The sequence below is a fragment of the Tursiops truncatus genome, chromosome 10 (assembly GCF_011762595.2).
Source record: "Tursiops truncatus isolate mTurTru1 chromosome 10, mTurTru1.mat.Y, whole genome shotgun sequence".
Classification (NCBI taxonomy): domain Eukaryota; kingdom Metazoa; phylum Chordata; class Mammalia; order Artiodactyla; family Delphinidae; genus Tursiops; species Tursiops truncatus.
The window spans coordinates 88,171,497-88,199,058 of NC_047043.1; positions in this window are offsets into that span (position 1 = coordinate 88,171,497).

The following is a 27,562-nucleotide window of genomic DNA, read 5'->3' on the forward strand; positions in this document are numbered from 1 at the left end:
GTTTCCATGCCTTGGCTATTATGGATAATGCTGCTGTAAGCATTTGTATAAAAGTTTATGCATGAACACAAGTTTTTAATTCCCTTAGGTATCTATCTAGAATTGGAATTTTTTGGTCATATGGTAACTCTATACTTAACTTTTCAAGGAACTGCCAAAATATTTTCCCTGGTGGCTGTACTTTTATATATTCCCACTGACAATGTATGGCTGTTCCATTTTATTCACATCGTTGCCAATGTTTGTTGTCTGTTTTTTAATTTTTAATTTTATATCTAGTGGGTATGAAGTGGTATAACACTGTGGTTTTGATTTGCATTTCCCTGATAATGTTGAACATCTTTTTATGTATTTATTGGCCATTTGTATATCTTCTTTGATGAAATATCTATAAATTCTTTGCCCATACTTTAATTGGAATATCTTTTTATTGTTGAGTGGCAAGTTTTCTTTGTATATTATATATACTAGACACTTAATAGATATTTGATATGAAAATATTTTCTCCCTTACAGGGATTCTATTTTCACTTTCTTTATACTGTCATTTAACCATAAAAGTTTTTTTTTTTTTAAATTTTGATAAAGTCCTACTAATCTATTTTTTTTTCCTTTGGTTGCTCATGTTTTAGGTGTTATATCTAAGAATTCTTTACCAAATACAGGGTCATGAAGATTTAATCCTATTATTTTTTCAAAGAGCTTTATGATGCCTACATTTAGGTCCATTTTGTGTTCATTCTTGTATATGGTGTTAGCCTCAACTTCACTCTTGCAAGAAAATATCCAGTTGTTCCAGCACAGTTTCCTGAAAAGATTATTCTTACTTCACTGAATGATCTTGGCATCCTTGGTTGAGATCAATTGGCCATAGGTTTATGAGTTTATTTCTGAAAACTAGACATCTGAATACTATAATGTAGTAAGTCTAGATGTAAATTCTCCTCATTCTCCAATTTGCTGTTTTTATTTTGCTTTTTTTTTAAATTGGTGATGGTTATAGTAGTCCATTTGTTTAGTGATTTTCCAAACTATATTTTTGAAAAGACTGTATTCCTTATTATATAAGATCATTGTCTCTGTTTCTCAGCTTGTGTTCAGGTACTGTCTGGACACCAATGTTCTCAAGTGTGTGGAGATTAAAAAGAAGCTAATATGCAAAAGGAAAAAAAAAATGAAAACAACCTGTCTCAGTCTTTGCATCTTGGCTCTGTGTCAGGGCACTTCCTTACAACTTAGCCAGTCTTGCACTGAGCCTAGGTTCAGCCTAAGGTAAACGTTTAAGGTCTTCTCCAAACTTTTCTGAGTGTGCATCTTGCTTTGAGCAAGCTTTCAAAATTGGCTTTCTAAATCCCCCATTCACATAAAATCCTTTTGAACTTCCTAATTTCCCAAAGAAGTTCTCTCCAACTTTTTCTTCTGGGCCTTAAGCAGTCTACTGTATGTTTCTTACCCCAGATATCTGTGGTTTGTTAGTTCATCTTGCCGTGTTTCTGAGGAATGCCCACCACTTTTCCAGCTTGAATTCTGAGCCAGGTGAAAGAAAGTTGGGTGCCTTGTATCAATTGTGCAGATAGACAATATACATGTTAGAACAGACATACATGATGATTCGTGATGAAGGGCTTCTCTATTCCTGCCAGAATGAGGGCTCAGAGTTCCACACTGGGAACATACACTTCCATCATCAGTAGTGGTGCCACTCCAGGGATGGGGATGGGACAAGTGCGAGTAAAAATGCCACAAAATTTTCTTACCGTTTTGAAGTTTTCTTTCTTGATTTAGTGTTTGCTTTGTTGTTGTAAATCTTTGACTCTTTTCCAGCATTCTGACAAAGTTGGAACTCATAGTTTTTCTTGTATTTCAATGTTTCAATTGGAGGAGAGAGATTTGGAGCTGCCATTTTGCTGATGAACCTCCTCCCTCTCTATTCTTTGACCTAAAGAGTGGTTGAGAAAAAACAGAATGTATTTGTTAGAGTTTGGGATAAGGCCATCTGATCCAAAAGCACACTGATTTAAAGAGAAGTATAACTGAGACTACCTGTATCACCATGATTTAGTTTTGTGTTCAGGAAATTTTGCCCAGGAAAGAAATGAGTTTAGATCACCTAAGTTGTCTTTGTTGAGTTTTCTGAAAAACCTTTGCCCAAGAAAGAGAAAACTACATACAAATCCTATTTTCTTCAGGGAATTCTTGAAAATCGTTTTTATCTGAGATAAGAGTTTATTTACCTGAGCAAACTGCTTGCTTATCAAACAAGTTTACTTAACAAGAATCATTTAAAGACCATTGCCTAACTATATCCATCAAGTCTGAATTGTTATCTTAAAATTTTCCCTATCCTAATAGTTTTCCTGACCTGAGAGATTTCCCTTAAAACATCTGAATTCAGAACAATTCCTGTAAATACACAACTTATGACTTTCCCCTTCTAAGAAGCTGGTAGGATTCTGTTAAGATAGTATTCTTATTTATTAGGTATTCTTAAAAAGTTAGGTTGGACTTATTAACAGGTTGTATGATGAAATTTTAGAGAATTCAACATTAAGTAACCAACCATGTATACTACAATGTTAAATAGTTATGGTAAAATTTAGTGACGCTCTGAAACATCAAAGAACATGTTTGTGCTCTACATATGCTGGTAAGTTTTAGCAACTGCTTTATTTGGACTCTCTATACCTGAGCACTTCCTAAACTACAGTGTGCATATTACAGTTTTCATAGGCTAATTATATTGTTTTATAAAATCAATTCTAAAATCATGTCTCTTATCTTTTCATAATATCTTTGTCTACATAAAATTATCATAGGTACCCTATCATTCTCAATCGTTGAGAAACTTAACACAAGATTTTGTTATGAAGGATCAGCCAATCAGCAACTGTGACCAATTAGCAAGTATCATTGCTTGAGTCACTGAAATGTGTCATGTAAATTCCTAGGGAGTGTGATGTGGATTTTAAAGCAGCATTTTTGTATTTATAGATGTAATCATCTATCCATTGAAGATAGTGGAGTAAGTAGTGGTATCTCTTTGCATTCTGCATAACTGGATGGATAGACTTGGGGGAGATGGTTAAGGTACTTAAGAATAATAGCTGAGATCCTAGATATATTTAAATTTAAGCACTATATTTCCTTAGCTATCAATTTTCTTTGTTTAATATTTCTCAGTGGAGTTTTCCACACCCACTGGTCAATTTCAGCATCTCCTGTATAAGGAGAGAAGCTGTGTTGCAAAGAAAAATGTAATCAGTCTGTTTTTACTATTTAAAATTGTTGAAAATTGTGGTTCAATTTTCAACAAGGATTTGAGGCATATTTACAATGATCACTAAACCAATACTTCCACTGATATTTGTAGTTGTTTATTAATCAATTTATTAATTTATAGACCCCATCTTATAGGTAGCAGGCTTTTAGTTTTAAGATAGTAGAGAAATGTTCTTAGGCCCTATCATCTCTTATGCTGTAAGAAGTATAAGAAACAGAAACGCAAACTCTGGCCTTAATGAATCTAAAGATAAATAAATATCTCCAAATCACAATATAAAAAGATGGAAAGTTGAAGACATGGTAATAGGATAACCAGGGCAGAAAAAAATGTCAAATCCCCATAGTAGATGAAGGAAATAGTAACAAGGTGGCAGCTGATTTACTCCAGACAACTCCTGGAAAGCTGAAATTTGAAGGCACATATTATTGAAAAAGGTGCAGTTAGGTTGATGGTGGATATGCTTCTAAGAGAGATTTTTTAAAAGTTTGCATATAGAGAAAGACAAACCCAAGATTACCACTTCCATTACTAATAGTCACGTGGATAAACCATCTACATCCCAAGAGATAGGGGATCTAATCTTTGAAGTAACTGAATCAGTTACTTCCAACTCCAGGATCCCAAGAAGGTAGGATGCTGCTTACAGAACTGTGACATTTGAGCTGTCTTTTTCTTCCTGGTTTCTATAAAACTAACAGAGAGGTTTATGACCTTCAATGAAGGATGTAAGAGCATCCTTCTCTGGCTAAACTGAACCACTCCAGAGAAGAGACATCCAAATATTGATATTGGGGAGTACCAAGTGAAATATAAACAAATAGCCAAAGTTGAGGAGCACATTTTAGGAAACTTTCCAAGGTGGAAGATGACTAAGTGAATAAACTTAAAACAAAAACACAAATAACTTAGGATGAACAAGACTTTACAGAAAGTAGAATACTTCAAAAAAAAAAAAGTATAATCAATATTCTCAGATAAATTCCAAAATAAGAACAGAGGAAGCTTTACAATAGCTATACAAATTATAATTAGAAAACAAAATAAGGATCTTATAAATTAAGTAAATGATTAGATAAAATTAAAAGCATCTAATTTTTAAAAGATATGTCTGTAATATTTTTTGGAAATTACATGGATACAGATCTAGATAATAGTGGTGAACATATAAGAAGATATGTGTGAATGAGTCAGACAGTCCAATATCCTGTAAGAGATATTCCAGAAAACACAACAGAGAATAGAATAGGAAATTAGTAAAGAAATGATACTGGTAAAGAAATCCCAGAACTGAATAAAATAAGTCTCCACATTAGAAGAGTCCATGAAGCATCCAAGAAAATGAATTTAAAAAGATCCCCTCTGTGTGAAGTAAGTCAGAAAGAGAAAAACAAATACCGTATGCTAATGCATATATATGGCATCTAAAAAAATGGTACTGATGAACCTAGTGGCAGGACAGGAATAAAGACACAGATATAGAGAATGGACTTGAGGACACAGAGGGTGAAGGGGAAGCTGGGACAAAGTGAGAGAGTGGCATTGACATATATACACTACCAAACATAAAACAGATAGCTAGTGGGAAGCTGATACATAGCACAGGGAGATCAGCTCAATGCTTTGTGATGACCTAGAGGGGTGGGATAAGGGAGGGTGGGAGGGAGGCTCAAGAGGGAGAGGATATGGGGATATATGTATATGTATAGCTGATTCACTTTGTTGTACAGCAGAAACTAACATAACATTGTAAAGCAATTATACTACAGTAAAGAGGTAAAAAAAAAAAAAAGACTCAAAAAAGATCCACTCTGTGGTATGTGCTCATGGTATTTTCCCTAAAATACTGCCTATAAAAAGAAGATCCAATATCTTTCAAATCTTAATAATAAGGAAGTTTCATACAAAGAACTAGACATCATCTTGGCAGGAGACTCAACATCCACACAGAAAGCCAGAAGATAATTGAATCAAATATCTTCAAAAATCAGAGTGAATTTGTTTATTTACTTGTTCATTCATTCATTCATTCTAATAAATAGTATGACTGAATATAGATTTATAAATTGAGTAAGAATAATGATGTGTTGACATAACCAATGTTTCAAAAATTTTCCTTCCATGCCCTGTTCTGGACTCAAATGCAGGATGCACTACAAAGATAATGAAAAAGAAAAAAAAAAAAAAATGGAGGCATTGGATCCAGAGAAGAGAGATCTATTCCAGGAGTGAGATCAAGGGAATTCCCTAGATGAGATCAAAGGAAAACCTGTGATAATATGTGGACAATAGGCCCTGATAAAAGCAACTAGTATAATTTGGAGCAGTAAGGAAATGACTCCAGAAGAGATATCTATAAAGGGTGAAAAAAAATGAAATTGACAGATTTTCTGAATCTGTGAATATTGTATTGAGAGGATTTGGGGATCTTTTGGAGGGTGTAGGAAGTCTTGGCAAAAGATTCAAAGACTAATAAGTGATAAAAATGAGGAACACTTACCTCCAGGATAAACAAAAGAAGGAGTAACAAGAAAGCAAGTATAATCATAGTGTACTGTGACTCAAAAGTGAACAATATTTACGTGGTCATGATTATTAAAATACTGAATATGGCATTACCTAAAGATTATGATATAACCATGTTTGGAGAATAGAGGTAGGGAAAGTAGACAGTAGGAGAGCTAAAATCTTCACCTGCCACAATACAAAATTTAAAAAAATTTAAATATCAGTCTACAGTCTATCCATTTAGAGACGTCAATATAAACTTATCTGGAAATATAGACGCAAGATCCAGAAGACAGTTTCTTCTTCCAAGTTTGGGATGAGGGTTGAAGGAGATTATGACATTCATCCTAAGCATGTGGTGACACTATTTAATTCTGTAAACACAATGTTTGTTTTACTTTGATAAAATATTAATTAGTTAAAATGATTTAGCATCATTACATGTACTTGGTTACTGTGATAGTAACCAAGAATAAAGCCTTGTCTTCAGAGACTTTTCCAGAAGTGTTGAGAATCTTTCAAATTTCAGTAATCTTCACTCTTTGTATGCTCTTTGAGTAGCATACAATTCAAATAATATCGCAGAATTTTTGCATAAAGACATTTGCACATAAATCTTCATGAATTAAGAAACTGAACGGAAAGCAAGACTTTCAAATTGCTTGGATTCAAATTCTGGATTCTATACCAGATTTCTCCATGTGTTTGAGCATTTATTAACTTCTCTCTACTTCATATGCAGTTTTCAAATGATTTTACTGCTTACCTTGTGGATTTGCTGCCCTTTCTTTTTCCTACTTCTTTGATGGTTAAGAAGATCATGTACGTAAAAGTGCTGAGCATGGGACTTGTTTTAGAGTAACTAATGAATGATGATGAGGAGGAGAAGGATGACAATGATGAAAGGGGTGGTGGTGATAATACAACTGTGCACCAAGGTAAATATTCATTATTCCTCAAGCCTCTTGAAAAATGAACAAACTTCCCAACCTATATAATAATCTTCTTTAACCCTAATTTTTTCATAAAGTTGTAACTAATAATATCATGTGTGTTGACATCAAAATGAATTATAACTTGGCAACCAATCTTATAAAGAAAGAAACATTTGGATCATCCTCATAATTGAAATTGAAGTTCTTCAGGTGTGTACATTTTCATTATTTTTCTTAATTTTGATTCCATTTTTTGTTGGATTCTGTTCCCATGCAAGTCCATATTATTCATTTGCTTTGACTGTTCCATCTTTTAAAATATGAATCTCTATCTAAACTCAAAGGAGACTCAATGCATGAAAGATGTACAAAATTGTGAAGGTGGGGGAAGGAAAGATGTCCCCAAAGGGTAGATTGCTTGGTCAAGAGTGACTCAAAATGAGTCAGATAAATTATCTGTTACTAACATATTTTCCACAAAACATCAGAGAAGAGGGGAAAGGTTAAACGTTAATGGTTCTTTGCCTAGTGATATCCTGTCCTTGTCATTTTGAATAATGCTTTCTTGAAGGGATACCACTGTTCTAAGGCTGTGAATTCACAGGAAAATTGCTGCTAACATTTTGGTGCTGACTCTTGTTTTTAATTAGTAAATACCAAGAGAGGTATCAGAAACAGAGTGATTTTTAATTTTCTTTCCAGTTTACGGATTTTTAAAAATTAAGTTTTAATCATTTACAGAGAAGAAAGTCACATTTGTGTAGTAAACCACCTGAAAATAGAATTTTATACCCTAGTCATGGTTTGAAATAAAGTAGTGCTTTCGAAATGGCAATCAATCCATATTTTGAAGGCTGATTAGAGATATATCAGATATTTAGCATGTTGTGAGCTTCTTCTGGGCCTATTTATTGTCTAAGCAGCACTTAAGAAAATTAGACATAATCCCACACTAAGCCTGAGGCGTAATCAATCTATTCGATAATTCCCTCTATGTCTTAACCTCATAAAGTCACTCCATTGTTGATAAGTCTTGATACAAAGTCAGCGGTTCAAAGCTAAATAATTTTATGGTTAATGAGAACATCACAAATATATTTTTAGGTGTATCTTCCTTGTCTGTGAATCCTAGTTATTATTGTTCGTTGTTTTTATGTAAGTTGCTGGTCATCAATATGTTCATAAATTATTCTCCAAAGGACCTAAGTGTCCTGAGCAAGAAATTTTGCAGTGATTTTAAAAGGCTTGTCCCTTTTCAGTCTATTGACCATTGGCTTTTGAATTACAAAAACTTGTTCCTGAGAGGCAGCAAGAGAATTATAAGTACATTTTATGCACAACAAATAGCCATGTCATCTCCCATGTCTACATGATAATAAACAAGTGCTTGGGAGGAAATAACCTAGTGCATAAGGCCACTAAGGAGTTTATCTGCAAGAAAACAAAATTTTTTAAAGAAAATGCTTCACTCCAATGCCTCTTTTTAGTGGTGCTGAAGAAAAGTTTCTAGCTACAGTGTTTTTGATTCCACTGAAGAAAGCCGAGCATTTTAATGAAGATTGGGACTCATTTTTAGACTATCTCTCTACATTCTGCCATTTGAAAAGAGGATTAGTATTGGAGAGATTTTCACTTAACTTCACAGTAAGTGGCTCGGCTTGACTTCCTGGATGCTTTCATGAATTGGTGGTAAATAGGCAGTGGTGTCGAATGACTGAACACGGAAGACATAAGGATCAGTGACTCACAGTGACATTGATTCAGAAAGAAACTTTAGGGGAAACAGACTTCCCCTTTTCCATCTTGAGTAGTCAGGCCTCTGTGTTTTAGTTGCAAGAAACTTAAACCGAACTCTAACTGAAAGCGAAATTAATTGACTAGTATAGTCAAGGAGGGATATGGGGTAGTTCATAGAATCAAAGAACCAAAAGACTAATGGATTCAAAACCTAGAACTCTGGGTTTGATGGCTTCAGGGTTCTCTTTGACCTTCTCTAATTCCTATTAATTTTTGTGTGCTGGTCCAATTTCCTTCTACCAAACGTAAGTTAACAATAACCACATATCAGCAACTCTAATGCAAAAGCACATGGTGCCTCTAAAAATCCATGGATTAATACCAAGTATCCACGGATTAATACCAAACTCTGATTTGTCCATTGTTTGGGCCAATCACAATTGTTTGGGATATAAGTTATAACAGCTGCCGACTTCTATTGCTGATTCCTATAACTAGGGGACTAGTCTCAATTATAGGAATAAGGATAGAAAAGCTAGCTGGACAGACAGAAAAATAACTAACAGAGCCCAAGGCACTATTCCTTGCTGAAACAATTCTACAACGTCATTATAGGTGTTCCTCCAGGATCGAATTGTAAAAACAGTGGGTATAATGAAGAAATCACTAGATTGGGGAAGCGAGACTTAGATCCATCTCATCTCTGCTTCTAAACAGTTTTATGATGTTGAAAAGCCACTTTGCAGATCCCAGACTTCATTTTCCTCACCTGTAGGGTAGCTTCAAGCTTGCTATTCTATCAAGTTTAATTTCTATGAATAGAAATGACTACTACTGATAAGCATATTCTGCTGTTGGAGAATTCAAAGTTATATTGAGCTGGATTTTGCCTCTCTTATAATGTAGTATAGAGATTCAGAGTGGACTCTGATATCAAATAGCCCTAAGTTTGAATCCTGGAATGTGACACTGAGCAATTTACTCAATCTCTTTCTGTCTCTGTTTCCTCATTTGTAAAGTCAGGGTAATAATTGTACTACCTGGTAAGGTTGTTCAAAGGATTTAACTAGAAAATATAGGGCTTCCCTGGCGGTACAGTGGTTAAGAATCCGCCTGCCAATGCAGGGGACATGGGTTCAAGTCCTGGTCCAGGAAGATCCCACATGCTGTGGAGCACCTAAGCCCGTGGGCCACAACTACTGAGTCTCTGCTCTAGAGTCCGTGAGCCACAAATATTGAAGCCCGCACACCTAGAGCCCGTGCTCCGCAACAAGAGAAGCCACCGCAGCGAGAAGCCTCCGCACCACAATGAAGAGCAGCCCTCACTCGTTGCAACTAGAGAAAGCCCACACACAGCAATGAAAACCGAACGCAACCAAAAATAAATAAATAAATAAATAAATTTTTTAAAATGTATATAAAGTATTTGGCAAAGTGCCTAGTACATATAAGCACTGAATAAATATTAGTCATTGTTGTAATTATTATTACTGTTTTCATTTTTTTAAATTTGCAACAACTGATGTTAGTCCTGCTCTCAAGAGTCATTAAGAATTAAAGAATCTTTCATGTTACAGATCCAGATCTTTTTTTGTCTCACACCCTTCCTCCTTTACCATAGCTCTTTATTCTTTAGTAAATAGGCTCTTCAAGACTTCCACACAGGGTATAGAAGATGCCTTTCCTTTTCAGTTGTCCAAGGTCAGAGATTAACTGCTCTGTCATTCTAATTGTGTTTTGAATAATTTATAATCCAGAGGTATCACAACATAACACATTTTTAAAAGTGGTGGCGGAAAGCACCTGGAGAACATGGGTTGAGGGATTGTAGGAGCAGGTTCTTGAGCACAGACAGTTCACTTAAATATCTAGATTACATAAAAGTACTTATTTAGGAACTGACCCAAGTAATTTGATCACCTTGTTTTGCATGATGAAAATGCTTTTGATAATTAGTTTCCTGGCATATGCTCTTGTCCAAGAGAAGGTAATAAAAGATGAGAAAATAATTGCTATTTTATAATGATGTCTTCAGGATGCCAAAACATCCCATCAGTTGGGTAAAAAATTCTGAGTCAAACCAGCTCAGAATCATGTAGACAGTTTGTTTATGGGATAGGCATTTTTTACTGTCTGTCCAAAATAGCTTGGTTTCCTCTCTGCTGTTTTCTTATTTTCTGTCTTGAACGTGTATATTTGTATGAATAGTGATATTTTAAATTAATTTTAACATAGAAATTTGAAATGGAAATTCGTGTTTCATTATCTTTATAACCTCCGAAGACAGGTAAGGCAGGAATTACAATTACCACCTTCGTTTTACCAAAAGAATTTGCTCAGAGTCAGAGACTTGCAAACAAATACCACAATTCTAAGTAAGTGTCCTTATTAATAGAAAATAGTGTAATTTGTTCCTTCTCGTTGTCTAATGTTGTTTGAGATTCTTTAGACAAAGCATCAGTATTAGGTTGCTCATAAATGCATCTGAAGATCAATGGAATTATGTTGGGACAATTCTAAAATGAACATTCAAGGAATGATATCCCCTGGAGTTCAATTATCTGAGTTAAAACTGTAATAATAGACCTTGGTACACAGCTGGCAAATTTCTCTGTGTGTTTTTCCTTTTTCCATCACCCTCCAGTTTCTACTACAACACTCTTAGGAATGTTACTAATAAATTAATTATTGCAAAAGCATATATAGCCTCAAGGTTTATCTACCGGTAGCCATTAGCCACAATATGCTAGAGTAGATATGGTGTTTCCCTGTTGAAATACCAGTCGAGTAGAACTACATAATCAATGTTCAGAAGACAGGCTGGGGATGGAGTCAGGTGCGGGGGAAAAAGATGTATGCATAGTCACTTGGGATATTAACTCCATAAGGCATGTTTACTGAAAAAGAATGAACTCATGTAAGAACTGCACACAGCTGGTTGGAACCATGACGCTAAGAAACTGGGAGCTGTTTTATAGATGTATGTTCCAGTTTAGGAACAGGCTCTCTTAATAACAGCCTCGTTTTAGTAGTGGCATCTTAGGCACTTGATCCACAGAGGGAAGTAATTAAATTTAATAGATGCAATCCTCATTTTGAGGATACCCTCGATTTAAAGTAGCAGGGGAGCATAATTAAGTCTAATAGAAACAATGGTTTCAGAATGAAGATACACTATGAAGCAAACACAGACCAAGTCTACACATTACCAATTACCCAGTCAGCCAGGGTTACAAACTGTGCTTATGTCCTACTATTCAATCAAAGCAAAGCTAGAGGGTTGAGATGTGTTTATTTATTTATTTGGTTTGAATCACATTTATAATTGGTATTGAGTGAATGTAAACCACAACATTAAGATGAGGTTAAGGGTTACACATACCCATTACAAAGTTAAGTGAAATAATTAAATGGGTGTTTCTAACCAAAAGAATATATTCTAAAACCTAAAGATATTTGAATTAGAGAATGTGTAGCCTAAACCATCACATTGTCTATATTCCCTTTCCCAGTCTTACATAATATACTTGTAAATATATTTGAACTTAAAGAAAATCATTTGGATTTATAGTTAGATTATAACATAATAGCTGTCGTTCTGTCTGTTATGGATAAACTCAGCTTGATGCGATGGAAAGACTCCCAGCCTGGGAGTTGAAAGTTCTCACTTATTATCTCGTTTCTGCTCAATTATGCTTCTATTTGTCAGATATATGTTGACCCTATAATATGCCAGTTAGCATGGAGAGAAGTGGGGGAAATAACTAAATTAACAGGATTAATTTCTTACTATTGAAGAGAGTGTAGAATATTAGGAGAGAGAAACATGTAAAAATAATTATGGTCGAATGTATTTAACATTAGAATGGATGTTTATAGAATGTGTTGTAAGAGATGAGAGAGGGAGTCTGAGCCAACTGAAAAAGAGGTAATGAATGAGTTAATGTTTTTTCTGGGTCTCATGGGATGATAATAAAAAGCCCAGGAAATGGCATTAGAGGTGGAGCAAGCAGTATGTGTAAGGGTATAGTAAGGGTCCAAGACATTTCTCTGAGACACCAGTGTATATGGAGGAAATGAGGGAAAACGTGAGTGGGGTTAGAAGGCTCTGGATGTTCAGAGCAGGTAGGACTTGAGGTGAAAAATAAAACGTGAGGCCAGATAGCACACAGCTTTGTAGGACATATTCAAGAGTTTGACTTTACCCTTTGTAAAATTATCTTTTAAACCAAGGAGTTATGTATGTTCGATCTGTGTTCTTACCGGAACTGCATGATCTTGTACTTTTTTCTACCCAAACAGTGTACAGTTCACTGTGTGCTGAATGAATGTAAATGAGAAAATAATTGGTCTTATTCTATATTCTATATTATGTCATAATTTTAGATTTATGACCTTAAGAGGATGTGAAAGATGATGACTTTAATAAATTTGTCATCCAGTGGCACTCCTGGAATACTTTTACACTCAGATAAAACACTGGAAGTATCAGAATAGTGTAAAGTGACCGTATCAAAGAAGTGGCACACATGTCAAGAGCCAGCAATGTAAGCTCTGTCTTCAGAAAACTTGGAGCAGGGAATGTATAGCTTAAGAGAAGGCTGCGTTTTGGGAAGAAAAAAATGGAAGGAAAAGTTAAGGAGAACTTAATGTCTAACTCAGGCTCTGGCACAATCTAGCTGTGAGAACTGACATGCCACTCCTTTCCTCTAGGTTTTATTCATTAATTCTATAAATATTGCTTGATCCTTTACTGTGTTTCAGACATTAGGGCATGAAGCAATGATAGACACAATTCTTGTGCTTTCATTTAATGGGCTAAAGTCAGCAATGTTTCTTTGAGAGCAAGCAACAAAAACCAGCTGGAGCTCTCACCAGCCAAAATGACTTAATTAGAAGGAACCAGGGTAGCTGACAGATTTGAAGGGGAAGCTGGAAATCCAGGTTTCAGAAAGACCAGAGACCAAGGAGTTCCTGAAAACTAGGTAGCAAGAACTGGGAGAAAATGGACTGTGTGCCGTGGTCATCAGGGGAGGAGTGATTTTGCAAAGGAGAATTGAGTAATCACTAAGAGAAAAGAAAATGGACACTGGATAGGCAAAAGAAAATGTTTGTCCCCAAAGCACCTCTTAATCCTTAGGTGATTTCTAAGGCTTTTATGAATTTTAAAAATTCTAGGAATAAATATAAGATCATGATTTGGTGTTTCCCATTTTTTGGTGTACTTTCTTTAATATACAACCCTACCTTATGTGAATAGAATCTCATAAATAAAGGAAGACGACTTTCATCTCAAAGTGAAATGAAAAAAAATCAGTGCAAACGTATTTCTTTCAAAAGAAGAGGCTGTGATTGTATTTAAAGTAGTTCTATAAATAAGCATTCTGCAATCTGCTACACCCTTTAGGGAAAGAGCAAGGTTCGATTCTATAGCTCATTTAAAAGATATGCTTCTTGAGTTGAGATGGCCCCACAGAGATTTATTTTCATGGATATATAAGCTCTCAGAAACTGCAGTTTCAACATGGGCTAGCTGAGAGACGTTTAATTACCGACTTTGGTCATCGCAGGAACGACGTTAGTCCTCTAGTTAAAGAAAACAACAATGTTATCAAAACTAACCTGTGAAGCTTTATTAAAACTATTTTTGGTGATCGTCTCTTTTAAGAAGCATTGCCTTTAACTAGACCCTGGGTTTGAAATCAAGAAGGGTCAATGAAAAATAAATGTTTAATCATACCGCAGCTACTCTATCTTTACAAAATTCAATTATTTCTATCCAGCATAAGAATCATTTGGCAGTTGATTAAAACAATTCTTAAAGCAAATTATAGCACTGTCAGAAAACAAGAAATCAGAATGTCAGAACACAAGGACATTTCTATGCAAAATGTCTTGCAAGTGTCTGTGACAGACGATTTCTGTCTGTTGGTTATATTAGTTTCATTAATTTGGTCCACATCAAGCAAAAGAAAAAAAAGTACTTCCATACGTTTGCTATTTGAAATAAAAATCTTCAAATGAATAATATTCCCAAAGATAACCGAAGTAGCCATGTGGGGAAATTTTATGCTTTAATTTTATACAAGCTTACTCAGCACTGTAAAAATCTACGTACAGGTTTATAGCTGTAGAGATCCCAAAATAACTGCTTTTTTTTTTTTTCAGTAAAGCTGCATCTATAAAATTTCAGCTACTACTAATATGTAAATGACATTAAACCTAGATTTTATTTATTGCTTTCTGGGCAGAGCCAAACAATGTGTTATTTGTAATATATTCATGTACACTGTAAAAAGTGAACGTATGAGCTACGTAGATCTGAGTTGTGTGTCCTAAAATATATTGTTATTTTGTCTTAAATCTAAATGTTACTTTTACATTGTTCACAAAAGATTACAGAATTTTCTCCTCTTTTAAAGCTAAAGAGAAACTCAGAGACACACATTATGGAAAGATGAAACCATACATTAATAGTGAAATAAGGTTGCCCACAAGAAATCTGGCTTCTTTTCACTAGATTTCCTGTCCCATATCAAAACTCATGCACTACAGTCTTGGACCCAACCTTATAAAGTCAGTTAACTGACTGTGCTTTGCACAAGTATGAATGCTTGTTTTAGTGAAGCAAAGCCTTGACTACCGTAGTTGCTCAACACATTTGTTGCAGTGTGTTGAAGTAAAGAGATGTGAGAACAATCAGTCACCAAGTGTTCACTGAGCCCCTTAGAACTGCTTGTTAAGAAACTTTATACTCATGTTCAAAAATTTTATAAAATTGGGTCTTACCTTAAATAGAAAAACAATTTGAATCATGGCGTTTTATAATACTACTTACCAAATTGGCAAGTATTACATTGTGTAAATTTTGTACACTTCTTTTAAATAATAAAACCTCAGTTGTGAAGACTTCTGAGACAGCCTCATGGTGATAATGAGGATGAGAGAGAGAGAGGGAGGGAGACAGATAGATATTTTTGGCTCAGGAAATAAAGTTTCAGAAGGAATTTGGCTTTGATTCAGGAATTCAATAGATGTGATCTGGATTTATTCTCTTTCTCACACACATACATGACCAGGGGTGCACACACACACACACACACACACACACACACACACACTTCTGCCTTCCTTCTTTGGTGTTAACTTCATTCTCCAGTAGCTCACTAACTCTATGTAGTTGACTCCCCCAATTCTAGGCTTACACATTTATATCTTAGCAAGTATCCCTAGTGGAAGAGAAATCATCTCTGCTTTGAATAGTTACAGAATGGTCCCAGTATTGAGATAATTTTTTTTAACTCACTTGCTTTCCCTAACTGTGGCCTACGGGGATGAACTGGGATGGCTGACATCATGGGCATGTCTCTGGCTCCAGGGATGTAAATCAGTCCCTTCCAAACCACAGGGAATGAAAATAGAGAGCGAGGGCTCGTTACAGGAGACATCAGTGTGCTGATTTCAGAGAAAGGGTGTAAAACTGTAAGCAAACACAGCCAGTGTCCATAGCCAGCAAGAAATACAGCAGTGGAAAAATATATATATAAGGGGGAATTATAGAATATAATATCAATACCTGTTTTATGGTCTTCCTTATTTTCCGTTAACTTCAACTTTCATGTCTATGATCCTCACACAATTCTTTCCTGGTCACTAAACTCCAGCATCCTCCATTCATCAGAATTCTCCTCTCAGACAACCAAGAGGAGTCCGGGCTTATGGCTTAGGCTGAGACAAGGCTTGGCATGGGTATGGAATGGAGGTAGCTTGGTGCTGTCAGTTTGGAGAAAAGAGAAGCTAACCTAAACATATCAAAATTCTAGACCCACATTGCCACCTGTCCACCAGACAACTTTAAATACATGATCCCTAGCATGATAAATTCAATTATTCTAAGACTAAACTCATTCACTGAGTTCTAGGCTGAATTGCTTCTCTTTTCTGTGGTCAGTTATCTTCTAACTTTCTATTTAACTCTTTATAATTCCTCCCTTAGAAGCCTCCCTATAATGTCTTTTACAATGCTTTTTTTTGTTTAATTTAAAATTTCACTACGTAATGAATTCACTTATAACAGTGAAATGTTTCCCTCCCATTCATAACTTCTAGTTCCCTAGATCTCAGTGTAGTCAAACATTGCTATGAATTTCTTGTAGATTAACCTTATTAAGATATGTATGTATACACAAATGTGCATACTTATTTTAGCCTAAGGTAAGGTTTGTTTTGGGTCCTATCTTTAATAGTTTGCAATATATCTTCTTTAATATATAGAATAGTTGGTCAGTTTAAAAGAAATAACTTCATTTTTTAAATGGATGCACAATATGATATAGTATCCATGCACATAATGCCTGTAGCCAGTCCTCTCTGATGAGCACATATTTCCAACATTTTTGCTATTGTCAGCAATGTTTCAATGAATAACATTGTACATATATCATGTGTCTTCTTTCTTATTGAGTTTTATATATATATAAAGGAATTTCCTTTATATATAAAGGAAATTAGACTCCTCTACAAATTCTAAATATTTTTATTCAAGTATATAATTTGCTTTTGATTTTTCTTGGTTATGCAGAATTTACTTGATGTACATGAATGTATAAATTTTTCTTTTATGGTTTTTGAAGTTGATAAAGGTCTTTCACAATCTAACACTATTAAGGAAAAAAATGAGACAAAAACTTCTGTGTCTAATAATTTTATGAAAATCCATAGTAATGCTTTTAATCTCCTGTTAGAATTATCTCATTCTCCTTTGTCTCTGCTCCCCTGAAAGATTATAGACTTCTGCATGTTTGTAGCCTCACGGTGCTTGTTACCTTGTCCCTAACTATCTCTCAACAAACATTTGTTCATTGGAAATAAATTGCAAGCACTGTTCTTTTTAAATCTCTACAGGAATGTGTCTAATGCAAGTAAGAGGTTCTCTGGTGCATATTTATTTAACGGACTATACAATCTTTTTTAAGCAAATATTGATACTTGAGTATAAAACTGTTTTTCTATTAAGGACTGTGAAAGATAGGCACCCTGACCTACTTTCAAGTGGAAGAAATGGGTGGATAGTTTGAAAAGAGAAGAAGGGATTTTCAGATAAGGGTATGGTTTTGAATTCAGACAAACATTGTTCTGAGTCTTGGTTTTACCTATTGAAGCTATAAGAGCCAAGGCCAACTTCTATGTAATGTGGAGTTAATAAAAATATCTCTAAGACTCAGTTTGGGGTTAATAGGATTTACCCCATTTAGTTTCTGTGAGGAATAAATGAGGTGATGTAAGCAAGCCATATTTTTTTTAAATTGAAATGATATTCTAACTTGCATCATCAGGTAGACTGAAACTCCTTTTTAACATTGGATATACACTTTGATTCACAAGATGACCTCATAGTGCCAGATAATAGAGCCATGCATGAAGTTTAGGGGATCAATATTACCCACACATTGAAGGTGAAGCCATTTCAGAGTTTGAACTAAGCTGTGAAGCAACACCTACTCAAAAACAGATGCCATGGACAATCCCCAATTGAATATCAAGAATTTGGGGCAGTCCTAAGAAGAGAAATTGGTACTACACACCTTCTAAAGGCAAAGTATCTGTGATTTAAGGAGATGACTAGAATCCAGCTTTTTTTAAAAATTTTTAGTTAGCATTTAATTAATCCTCTGAAGTGTTTTGGCAGAATTTTGGCCTCTTTCTCACTCTACCCCAATAAATGCACTTACCAGTCTACTGCAAAAAGAAGAATAGGCATGTCTTGCTTTATTCAAACAAGGGAACCAGCTAAACTTAAGAATCAGACCAAAACCCCATAATTTTGTGTGTATGGACAATTAATCCATAATCCAATTACTATCTCTGCATTTTATGAAATTAGTTTAAAAGTGCAGGCTCTTTATTTCTGATCGCTTTCAGTAATGCTCTGTGCACATGCTCACTGCCTTACCTAAAAAAAGGTAGTAAGATTCACGGAATAATATTTCCTGAAATTCTATTTGAAATCCCTTAGGTAAATATTGCCTCCCAGCTCCGTTTACTAACAAACAAAAGAAAACAAAACCCAGAAGCTTTGAGTTTCAGTCCTTTCAGAACTCTCTCTTCTGGTGGAAATCATTAGAAGGCCAGTGAAGAATAGAAAGCTCCTTACCTAGGAGACAGAATTTGAAAAGGCCAACATGTTTGTCAGCATTTCAGGAACAACACAGGTAGAAGAAGTGGACCTGCAAAGAGAAAGCCATTTCTTCAATTCAGAGAGGACCCTTGACCAAAACATAAACAACTCAATTTGATACAACCATGGAGAGAAAGAAAGTTAAAAACAGTTTGTGTGGATAGGTGTGCAATATACTACAGGAGAGGGCCATGTATTATACACTTTTTCAAAATGTAAGTGTGTGTGTGTGTGTGTATTGTGGTGGTTGTTGTTCCTTTGCTCTCTAAGTTTCTGACTAATACTTCCAGCAGTTTCAGTTCAGCAACCTTTGGAATTCATTGCGAAAAGCCAGAAAGGATGCTATAGAGTCGGAATGCCTGAATTCACTTCATGCTTTCGCTTGGATAACTAGCTTAGCTGTCCTAACTAAAGGTTGGAACGTGAGGTGGAAGTTTTGACTCTAAAGTCATAAATCTCAGCAGTAGAAATCATCAAATGGGTTAGTTCTATTTCCAGGGCATGTCCGTACATGCCCTCTGCCCAGTTTCCAAGTATAATGTACCTCTTGGGTTTTTGAAGTCAGGCACAAAATCTACAGTTTAGAACACAAGCAGTGACCCTGATCATTACTGAATGAAGTACTTCTTTTGGTACTGTCCAGAAATATCAGAGTATGTCTCTTTGCTTAACAGACATAGCACTGATTCCGTTTGGATCTTCCATTTGGCTAGGCCACTAGTTCTCAACCTGGGGTGAATTTGCTGCCTCCCTCATCACCAACGGACATCTGGCAATGTCTGGAGACAATTTGATTGTCACCCAACATCAAATGAGTGAAGGCCAAGGATCCTCTCTCACCACCCAAATGTCAAAAGTCTAAGGTTGAGAAATCCTGAGCCAGCCTTTGGGTTGATCAAAAATTCAGATAAAAATTCAACCCAGCTCCTTGAAATGAAAACTTGATAAAGGAAAAGTACCAATGAATAATACTGAACATTTATTCTGAGGACACTGAGATTGAGATTTTGCCATATAAACGCATGTAGGTACAGAGTTTTCACTAGATTTAGTTTTAGTTCTCTTCTGCCAAATGGATTTTTCCAATTGAAAGAAGAATCTAACAGATCTTCTCTGGGGAGAAAAAAGCAACTTAGTTGTTTGCATTGCAGTAGCTCAATTATGAATAATCTGTAAATTTACAACCCTTGAAAAATACCTTTTGGCTATTTTTCTTCTTTAAGAAAGTGTTGTAAAATTAAAATGGCGTTTGCCTATGCAGGTGTGCTTTGCCTTAAGCAAGTTCTGTATATGAAAACATTGATTTATAAAAAAGATTAATCTGGGCCAAATGTTTGCTTTAGAATAAGAATTTGTAGCTTTATAAAGACAATGTAGGAATGATTCATGTAGAAATCCAAACTGTGGTATTTTACATAGTGTGACTCAGTTTCCACTTTGGGAAACACATATATATTAACTTAAATGTTTTAAAAATTAAAATCAGTTAATCAACTGACCATTTTAATAAAACAATCTGCTAATTTTCTAACAAAAATGGTTAGTTACCTTCCTCTGAATAAATAACATTGTTAAAGCACACGTTCTACATAATTTTTGTACTTATTAAACAGGTCCCAAAGATGTGTTGTGTGTGTTTTTTTTTTCCCTACACCACTGTCATTTTTATATGAAATATGGCCAAAGCTAAGACTTTTTGTTTCCTTATCAGTATAAGTCTTTAAGAGTGTTAACCCAACTGGACAGGTTTACACAGAATGCAGCATCATGTCAGAGGTATGTTGAACATATATTGAAAGTCAAAAGAAAAATTAGAAAGACACCATTAACTATTTATCCAACATAAAGCCCAACAATTATTTCTGTAAAACTCCCATTGCATTAATTGATTCAATCATCCATTCTATCATCAATTATATACACAATACTTACCAGAATTTAATGCCTATGAGACGTCTTCTAGCCCCAAAGCCCTAGGTTATGGTGATGCAGTTTTTAAACTAGGACAGCCTCCTAGAGGAAACAACATATTAAAAAAAAGACATATTAAAAAAAAATACAGCTTTGAAGTGCCTCGAGAAAAATAAAAAAAGAATGCTAAGGAGCAGATAAATTCCCCTCAAGTGTCCATGAAAACTTGAAGGCCACTTCATGTTATGATGCTTTTCATTTATTATGCCCTTATTTTAATAAACTCATCTATAGACTTGTGGGGGAAGCATTCATTCATAATAGAACCCAGATGCCAGACTAGAATACATATATACAGAACATTTTAAAAGATAAATGTTGCCCAAAACTATATCAATGATATAATCTGCATAGGGTAATTTAGCCATTTTGTACCGATGGAGTCTTCTTTTGACTAAGATCTAGGTTCAAATAATAGATCCATAATCTATCAACTGCACAGCCTTGGAAAATTCATCGTACCACTCTGAGTCTGTGTTTCGTCACTCTTAAAATGTACATAATAATACCTATCTTTAGAATTTTGTTCTGAAATTTAAAATTATGTATCTATAATTTCTAGCACATAGTAGGTGAACACTAAGCGGTAGTTTAATTTTTCTCTTAACTATGAGAAATTGGTCATCATACTTGAAAAAGTTATTAGAGAAAATTTTAAGATAAATGATATTCACATACGTAACATACATTCTTTATAGAAAGCATTATAAAATGACATTATTTTTGTGAAAAGATAAGAATTCTAAATGTCAGCTTGATAAGATGGACTGAACTAAATGAGATTTTTATTATTGTAGTATAGAAAAAAATACTTTAATATAAAATTTTTAAACATTCCAAAAATGGAAGATGAGTATTGGGCAAAGATTAATGTGATACTTACATGGTATTATATGATATGGAAAAGAATCAGTTCATAATTAAATTATAGGTTTCAGTGATGGGCTAAATAATGGGCTCCCTCAAAATCCATGTGCTAATCCTCAGAACCCAGCAGTATGGGTTGCAGATGTGATTAAGTAAAGAACCTTGAGATGGGAAGATTATCACGGATTATCTGGGTGAATCCAATGTAATCAATCACAAATTTCCTTTTAAAGGGAGGCAGGAAGATCGAATTTGTAGTAGGAGGTGTGACAATGTAAACAAGAGGTGGGAATAATATTAGCAAGGTAAGAGCCAAGAGCCAAGGAGTGTAGGAATCTGAAAAAGGCAAGAAAGTAGATTCTCCCCAAAAGCTTCTAGGAGGAATACAGCCTCCCAACACCTTGATTTTGGCCTTATAACTTCCAGAAATGTAAGATAATGAATTCATATTATTGTATTTTATTTTAATTAATTTTTATTGGAGTATAGTTGCTTTACAATGTTGTGTTAGCTTCTAACGCACGGGAAAACTTGATAGCTGCATGTACAAGAATGAAATTAAAACACTCCCTAACAGTATACACAAAAATAAACTCAAAATGGATTAAGGACCTAAATGTAAGGACAGACACTATAAAACTGTTAAAGGAAAACATAGGCAGGACACTCTTTGACATAAATCGCAGCAAGATCTTTTTTGAATTCATATTTGAGTTTCTGATCATTTGTTATAGCAGCAATAGAAAACTTACATAGGTCTAAATATACCCAGGTTTTGAAAAATATTACATAAAGGAAGAAGACTGAAAATGACACAATAATTAAACAGTCAAAGGATGTTAAAAGCCAAAATGTATTATATATTTATATTTTTCATTGTAAAAGTAATATAATTACTTTTTATATATACAGAATTACTATACAATTTTCAGATTGTATTGAATTCATTTTACAGTAGTATGAAATAAGACTAGCATAATGTGTAATACAAATACTATGAGACAGTTGTAATACAATAAGGAAACATCATAGAGATACTTTATTTCTCAGGAGCTTATTTGTCACTTTGTTTATCAGTAAAGTCTTTCTTCCTGGTCAAAACTTCACCTCAACTAGAAGTTAACGCTATTCTGTATGTTTGTTATTTTGGAATTAATTGTAGATGTTAATGTATTTATGGTTAGTATTATAAGTAAGCTTTAGAAAAGCCTCAATTTGTTTTCCATATCATACTAAAATTGATTTCGCTATAGACCAATTTCTCTTTGTGTGGTTATATTTCTCAACTAATGTAATTTTGTTTTAAGTTGCTCACCAGAAACCTGTGTCTATGTTATTGTGTATGATTAGACAAAGCAGGTCTGTTAAAATTTCCCAAAACTTGTATCATCTTCTCCCTATGGTTGAGAATGTCCTCTTGTTTGATTCTACTACATGGAAGTGGGACTCCTGGTTGAAATGGTACTTCAGAAGAAAACAATGAATGACGATAGAGGTTGGAAGAAGGGGAAAACAATTGCTGGAAAATCTCCATCTTTTTTAATGTCCAGAATGCTGATTACTTTGGGGAAGAAATAAATTTGTGTTGGCTTCTGGGAAATCAGTTTGTGGACCATACTGCTTTAGGGGAATTTTGTTGCATTTTTAATTCCCTGACCTGGGTCGCTCCAATCAAACAAAATTTTACTCTTTTCACTTGTGTTCCAGATGGAAGAAAATGTAAACAGCTGTCCAAGTGGTGATGGAGCCTTTTCTTCCACATTCTTGCATGTCATTATGCTAGAGATATACTTTATCAGCAAATTGAAACCTCTAAAACCTAGTAATCAAAATTTCCCCCTTTCCTTCACTTTGTATTCCAATGAGCATCAATTGCTTACTTTCAGAAATAGTTTTCCAAAGATAAAGCTATGATGAGTATGCATGGTCATTATCATATTTACTCTTGTCAGTACCATATAGCATTATGCTGTTTACAATAATTAGCTGTTGGAAGCAATTCTGTAAACACAACAATGTGACAGTCTGCATATAGAAAAGCAAGTCACTGTTAAGGGATGGATTTGGGTACTATTCAGTGGCTCTTGGTTATGACCATAATGTAAAAGTCCAAAAGAAACCACTTAATACTTTTCAAGATAATGAATATATGTGAAGACAAGAAGATGGGAGGGAATTTAGAAGTTTTAATAAAATCAATGGGAAATGTCATTTTTTTTAAAGTTGGTGTGCTAATTATATTCACTTAAGAAGCAATACAATAAAATTGTATAATTAATGTATTTAACTTACACAAATTTAATTTCATACACAGGATATGCCCATCTCTTTTTTCATATTAAATGGGCAATGGATGTAATCACACCAAAAACAACAAATGCAAACTATCAAAACGTATGAGAAGTACATATAAAAGTTGTTTCAAGATTTCCTGGCCATTGGAAAACACTAAATTCATTGTTTAAGTGATCTTCAAGCAGGTAGTGATGAATTATCACTATCAGCAAAGAAGAAACTGATGAAAAATTGAGAAGCATAAAGGAACATTGACCAACATGAAATTAGAGGAGCGGACACAGGGATATACACACAAAACCATATATGTTACTTAATGGGAGTTTTATATGCTTTCTAAAGATAATTTCAATTTTATGGAATTGTTGCTTTCCTTGCTGTCTTCAAAATGTGACTTTCTCATAAAATGTAACTTCACTTTCTATTTACCAACTCAACACATGTTCATTGAGCACCTCCTATTTGCAAGGCTCCCTCCATGGAGAAACATGAAGAATCAGACACTGCTCCTTCTAGGAACTGCCTGTCTCAATTGTACTGCAATATTAAAATAAAAAAAATGATATGATTTAATACTGGAATTCACAGTGTGCTAACAAAACATCAAAAAAGTTGGAAAATAGTGTGAGAAGAAAAACTATTTGATTTCTCCATTAAAATATACTGGAGTTTTAGAGTTCCACTGAGTTTGCTAAATTATTAATAGAAGTCAGATTATGCAAATTAGAGGACAGATTGGTAAAATTTACAAGCATATTTTAAGGAAAAGAAATGCATATTTTTACGTGTACTCTTGTGTTTTACTTTGCTTTTCTAGTAGTGTAGAGAGGAAATGCGTTTTCAAAATTATTTTATGGCCAAAGAATAAACAATTTATCAACAGATAGTGAAACAATCATACCAATTCTAAGTGCCAAAACTTGATATTGTTAGTGAGAGTTCAAAGGAGTTTCTTTCAGAATTTCTGAAAAATACTAGTGGTAACTTTTTGTTTCCTTGTAAATGTATACTTGTTTACTTACGTTTGTAAGGGATACTTATTAAGGGTTTCTTTTCATCCTCTGATGATCTTATAAGACAGAGTAATCATTTTGTGTGGTTAGGTTAAAAATCTGCTGTCATGTGGTGACCCAAGGACAGGCTTCTGTAGTGGATGCTGTTGCTGCCTGGCCCCGGCCACTTCTCCAGACCTGGGCATGAGGCCATCAGCTGCTGTGAGAATGGGCTGCTGAAGTTTTATGATACCTTTTTTTTTCCAGAGAAGTACCCTCAGTTAATTGGATCTGTGGTGACTGGGGGAGTGTACGGCTCTCCCACGCTCTTTCAAAGCCCACAGCCAAGACTTATTTCCGTGAGGGTATAGAGGCTGTTTTTCTTGCCACAAAGTGGAATCAACTCTGTGGTGCAATCTATGCTCCAGAGCTTTCACTGAGACACCCTGGCATTTGTTTACAGCTACTTAGCTTTTTTCCTCTGCCCTATCCTGCTTTCCTCACTCGCTTTACCCAGAGAGCACTTAGCCTATAAATTACCTGAATAAAAATTCCCACCTCAGACTTTCTTCCAGGAAAATGATAACTAATGATAATTGAATAAATATGGAATGGGATTTACATTCATGGTATTAGCCATTCCGTGGCACCCAGGACAACTGGTTTATTGGTGAATATATAACATGACAGACTTCTCTACACTACAATGTTCAGAAAGAAAGTAATTTAAGTGACCATTTAGCAAACTCAGGAAGTACAACATCGAAAATGTCATTTTTGTTTTCTTTTTTTTCAGGTTTTTCTCCACTTGAGAAATCAATGTAAGAGGATTCAGTCAAGTTGCAGTAACAAGAGCAACCACTAAAAAAGAAAAAAAAAATCTGGACTTTACAAACCAACCTATTCTAATCTACAGATTGTTAAAAGAAAAAGTTGCAAAATACCTGCTGTGAAAAAATTGGAGACTGACTGGCTACAAAGCTTCTATAAAGATATTGAGGACAGCTTAAGATGGTACAATTGCATTATGGTTTATAATTTACACATGATCATTCATTTGAAACTAGTCAGAAAAATATAGGCTCTGAAATAACTTCAGAGTTTAACCCTTCCCACATATTTTCTCCAAACACCCAATTATCTCTCATCAGTCTTGACAGTGAGTTGTCTTGTTAAAGAGCTTGCAATTCCATTACAGATAAGCTTCAAATATTGATTTGAACCTTTTATTTCCTTGGTCTGAGATATCATGGTAAGGCTAAAAAATGTTCAAATCTGTTGCTCCATAGCAGAAAAGAAATGGCTCCAGAGAAAGGCAGATCTCAGATACATGCACAAAATCGCTGGCCACATTTCTATTTCACTGGATATCGTGCAGGCTTGGCCTATGTTTGTCCAAAGAAGACGGAAGTACAAAAGTGTGAGCAATAAAGGCAGCTCTGGGACACAGTAAGTGTTCAATAAGTACACATGGAAGGTGGTTATAAGGCAAGGTTTCTGCAAAGCAGCAATCTGAGAGCCACTCTGACATCATGGCAGTCAGCAGGAAGGAAATATTGTGGTAGACAAGAATTCACATACCTACTTTATAGTCATGCAAATTAATGAGCCTGTTGTATAAAAGAGTTAGTGTGAGCTCCTTGGGGTAAAACAAACAAACATATGAGCAAAAACTGGTCTTTGTCTCTTTACCCTCAGAAATCTATATCATAATGAAACACTAGAAGATGCTCATTGAATGAATTTAATGAGTGAGTGAATGATAAATTTAGAATAATTACTCTGTATTAATCTGGCAACGAATGAGAGTGACAAATATTGGGAAGCCATTCCAGCCTTGCCGGCCCCACTCTCACCCTTCTTACTGCTTCTCAGTCACTCCTGCCTTCTTTTGATGTTTTGAATACTCATTGCTTCCTTTCCGATTCAAGACCTTTGTCCCTACTGTTTCCAGTGTTGCTCATGTTTTTTGTTTCCCTTCAATGCAATTAACTCTTATCCATTCTTTAGACCTTGGCTTAAACATTTTAGTTTTAGGGGAGTTTTCCCTGAACTCCAGTTTTCATAATCAGTTTGTTTACTTTCTACCAATCATTTTAACTTGAATTTAGGGATTTTTTTTTATTTGATAAGAGATTGATTTTTATCATTAATTAAATAGTATTATAACTGAAAGTGAACTTGGAATAATTGTCTAATAAATGCCATTAGTGTGAACTACTAATTTAGATAACTACCTTGAAGTAATTTGTATTTTTCCTTTACAGTAAATTTTTTTAACTTATGTTTAATTTCTCCAAATAACTCTACTCAAACTATCTAAGTTAATAAGAATAGTATTGGCTATATTAAGCAATCAAATATCATAGAATTTTTCTAATAATAATGTCTCTACCAGATAAGAAAGGTATTAATTACATGGGAGGTTTGAAAGTTATCTTGTTCTTACTACACAATTACATAGACATTTATGGTTACTGCTCTATTTCTTCCATTTTTAGATTTAATTTACTAATACATTAGATTAATTAAAGAAGGAAAATAATTTTACAGAATTTTATAGGATATATATTATACTAAAACTTATGTAAGAATTAACTTAAAGGGAAATAAAATCAGAAGCTCTTCTTACTGCTGGTGAACCACTGATCCAGGAGATTTGTTGGCAGGTTATTCAGAAAGTAGACAAGATGATTTTAGGTATTAAACAGAATTCTCAACATATTATAGAAGGCATCTGGCATAAACTGTTACTGTTTATCTAATATCTATTTCCTGTGCCTCGTGAAACTAGAAGGAAT